Genomic DNA, 4,683 nt, shown 5'->3' with positions numbered 1-4,683 from the left:
CATTAAATTTGATAGTCCATTGCTGGATTTATTTTTAAAATGTAATCTGTTAATCTTTGTGTTTTAAAACTCTTGTTTAATCCATTTTTTTCTTGTTGCCCATGAGTAGCTTCTCAGCACTTTTCCCAGTTATCTCACTTCCTTCTATTTATGAGAGAATTAAGAAATGAATGCTATATTTTTACTGTTTTTATATGTTAAGCACTATCTAAAACAGATTTTTTTCTTAATACCTAAAATAGTCACTGTTTCAGAGACTATTTTAAAACTAGTTGAAACTCATACTTACAAAACTACATTGACTCCTACATTTTATGAGTAATAGGGCTCAAATTTAGTGGATTTAAGAATTCTTAAGATGTGGTTCTTGTCCTCAAGGAGGTTGCTATCCAGTTAATGTTCTCAATCCATGCAAATCTCTTAGAAGTCAATCTTTTTTAAAAGAGACCTCAGCAAACTATTATATTGAACATCTGTCAAATCTGTTCTCGTACGCATCATCGTCAACATTATCATCCTCTACAGTATTCTCTGACTTTCTCTGAGCTCACTGGAGTGTGATTGTGCAGTGCTATTTATGCTATTAGAATATTAATCACAAATATAATATTCAACTTATGGATCCTGGATATCTTACTCATACACTCTTTCTGATTCTTTGCTTTTCTTTAATTATATTTCTATCACCCTAATCAGACTTGGGGAATTGAAATTAATACTACCTGTACTCTCTGCTCAGTGAGTTGAGTGGCACACTGTAAGTGCAGTAAAGTTAGCTAATTAGTTATTTTACCTCCAGCCAATTCGGCTTGGTGTCAGTAAAATATGGATTTATCTGTGTGACGTCATGCTTAAAGCACCAGGGAAATTTGTACTGTTTTGAAATCCAAACCTTACCTAGAAGAAGGGACGACTAGAGTGAGGCTAACTCTGAAATTGGCAGGGCAGCAGCAGTGACTGATCTTATCTAGGATGGGGGGTTGTTTGGTCAGTTTTGTGCAAGGAAAGTGTTTGTTTTTGTCAGTTTTCAGACCTGGTTAGACAGTGGTTTTGTTTTTGTCTTGATCCATCATGGTCACAGACGAGCCTTGTCTGATGATGATGTTTTATAAAATTGTTTATGTCCAACAGAAGAACGCCAAGGCCTGGTCATGAGTGCCAGACCAGCTCCTTGCAACACCAAGGCCTAGCTGATAAGATGAGGCCAAGTTGTGACTGTCAGTGATGCTTTTATCTTTATCACCTATCAATTAAAATTTTATACATTCATTCCAAAAGTACTGATTGCTAATCTAGAAGTCTAATACACATTGATCAAAACTGGAAATAAATTCTTAACAAATGCAACTGTTTTATTTCATTGTGTTCATAGTCAAATAATGGATATAAATAATAATGTTCCAAAGCAAATATGATAATGCAACTGTTATTTGCAACAAAAGAGAAGTAAATGATCATATGGTAACTTATAAAAAGGGACCTAATAAAGTCTGGAAAATTACCAAAGGTTTCCCAGAAGTTACACTTGATTTGAAATCTAAAGCATGAAAAACAGAGAAGGGGGTAGAGCATATCTAAAAAGGGAGAGGGAACATATCTTAAAACATTCTGTTTCATGATAGAGTATGCTGCGTACAAGGACTGAAATAAAGCTTTTGTAGCAGGATTGGAAAGTGTAGAATCTTGATGTGAGATGAAAAAGGAGTCTTAGGTGGGGTCAGGTCATTTAGGGACTTGTAAACCACACTCGGGAATTTCATATTCATTGTAAGAACAATGGGAAGATACTGACATATTCTAGGCAAGATGTTAACTAATGAGATTAACATTTTTGGAGATATCATTCCTAATTCATAATCGACTGCAGTTAGAATAAAATTTTTAAATATGATGTCCTCAAACCATTGGAGAATGATTCCGTAAATCAAATAAAAAATTATTAGCTTTGGCTCAAGGTGTTAATAAGGGTTCTGTGATTAGGGAAGTGCTGGAAAAAGACTGAAGTTCTCTAAGCACATCATAGTTTATGTATTTAAAATAATCAATTAGATTCTGTGCATTTCAGTTGAAGAGTTTTTCCTAGAGACTAAGACATACCAAAGACAGTCTAAGAAAAAAATGGATGTACATTATTAGCATCACACCTTTCCTAGGTCCTCTTGGCCTTTTTTTTTTTTTTTTCAAGTAAGACTTACCCCATATTCTTTGTGATTGACTTTATGTCCCTGCAAACAGGAACCATATTTTATTGAGTTCAGAATTCTCAGTAAGAATTGAATGTGCCTTCACTTTGGTGTGCCCTCACTGACTCTTCTAAATATGGAAAAGTTTATCCCATTTACTGAGGTTGGTTTTAAAGTTATCTCTTATGTGAGAATGTATAGAATATTTCTTGATTGAAATACAGGAGGTTCTGTGTATGATTCTTGATTACTGGATGCTTCCCTGTTTTCGTTTTGATGACACATCTTGACTTCCTGTGTGATTTCTGACTTACTTTACTTTAAATTGGGAACCTGGCTACCCTGAATCGAGGCTGTTCACTTTACTTCTGAATGTGAGTACAGAATTGAACGTTGATTTGCGCTGCCATGGATGTTATTTTCAACCCCACACTGGCCCTCTTGAGCTTGCTTTACTCACTTCTCTATGATCCACCAACTCAGATTTCTGGCGTTACAGCAACTATTTTTTCTATCAAATGTTGTTCTCTTATTTTTAGGTATTAGTCAGCACTTAATTCAGATCAGTTATTATGGACATGGAAACTCCAGACAGTATTATAACGTCAGAGTTTTTAAAAGCACTGGTCTTGGAGTAACTCTGAGATTAGGATTCTTGTTTTTCTACTTTTTCTTGTATTAGTTAGATAAGATGATTAGCCTTACTTGGGCTTGGTTTTTAAAGTTGGGATAATAAACATAGCAGTAACAATAGTACTGAGGAACATAGTTATAAAAAGAATAAATTATAAAGATAAAAAATGTAAAACAACATGCCATTTTTAACCACCTGTACTGAAAGTATACCATATTCTAGGTAAAAATCAAATTGAAATTCGATTGAACATAGTTTGTCAAATATTATCTTTACTCTGATTCTGTCACTAATGATACATTGGATTTCAAAACAAATATCTCCCTTGACCAAAAGAAATACTCTATTAGTAGATGTTTTTCTATTCTACCCCGTTGAGATAGAAAATATTTTTCACAGTTAATAACTGCTCACTTTAAAAAAAATACATATTTTGCAATCCAAATAACATGTCAAGCTATGATTCTTCAGTAATAAAATATAACATTCTCACATTTATTTTTTTGGAAAATGTAAAAAGCTGAGTATTTCATGTGATTTTTTTAAAACCAAACAAACGATGTGTGCATAAGGGCGTCATTTAGACACTTAGTCCAATAAGGCTTCTTGTTTAACTACAACTACAAGGCCTACGGAATGTCTGATAGCCTCTAATTCTGCGGATTTCAGTTAAATCCATTGGGCTATACTTGGGCCCATTCTCCTGTAGGGTGTGTACTGGACTCCCATTTTTGTCTGCTTAGCACTGTAAGATTGCCAAAAACTCTGCTCTGCTTTTTAGTGGCTTTCTGCTTATTTGATTATGCCCTTGACATCCACATATTTAAGTCTGGTTCATCATTCAGTAAGAAAACCAGAGAGTCTGTCTCATTTCCCTGTGCCTCTGTCTCTAGACTGTTGGACCCTCTATTCAAGGTTTTGGCAGCCCTGAACTCCATTTTGTGACTCCAGTAAGCTAAGGCTGGCCAAAAGATCCATGGCCTCTCTGCTTCGCAGTTCTGGCTCCTTATTTGGATTCTCAGCCTCTGGCACTACACCTGTAATAGGCAAATACAGACTTGAGGAAAATAATGGCTCTCTAGTCTTAGGTTTCCTTTTCTGTGGGATCTTAACCCTTCAAGGCCTAGTTTCCATAGAGGCACACGAACGCTTTCATTTATAAGTTATTTGTGCAGTTGAGCCTTTAAACAATGCTGGGGTTAGGGATGCCCACCTACCACCACGTCAAAATTCACCTATAACTTGTCATCTGCCCTTTGAACTAGAGGTTCCTCCACATCAGCGGATTCAACCAAGCTTAGATCGTGTAGTACCATAGTATTTGCTATTGAAAAAAATCCGCTCTTAACTGTTGCAAAAAATATGCTTTAAGTGGACCCAAGCAATGCAAACCAGCGTTGTTCAAGGGTCAACTGTATATTATCCCGCTTTCCTTACATGTTTTCAGTGGAGGGGTCAATCATCACAAGTAACTCCATCTTACCCAGGAGCAGCAGTATGGTTTTCTCCTCTTACATTTATCCTGCACCTTCTCTTTTCCGCATTTTCTAAGCATACAATATGGAGCAAGAGCTAAAAATTATGTAAGATTACAAGAGATGTAAATTAACAATTAAAAATATCTAGTAACTCATGATTCTTTCTGGGATGTTCTGGCCTTAAAATTTTATTAGATTTCCCCATTTACAATTCTGTTTTCCAAATGTTTTGAAATTGACAATAATGATCTTAGTGCTTTGGTAAGCTACCCGGTCCCAAATTTCCTCCAGCTTTCACTCTTTTCTCTACGTTGGTTTTTCATATAAATCTGCATAGACAATGTAATACAAACAGGAGTATGAGAACTTTTTTTTTTTTTTTTGAGAA

Source organism: Balaenoptera borealis, assembly GCF_965194805.1.
Source record: "Balaenoptera borealis genome assembly, chromosome: 2".
NCBI classification, from domain to species: domain Eukaryota; kingdom Metazoa; phylum Chordata; class Mammalia; order Artiodactyla; family Balaenopteridae; genus Balaenoptera; species Balaenoptera borealis.
The sequence above is the reverse complement of the archived record's forward strand: the minus strand, read 5'-3'. Positions refer to the sequence as shown.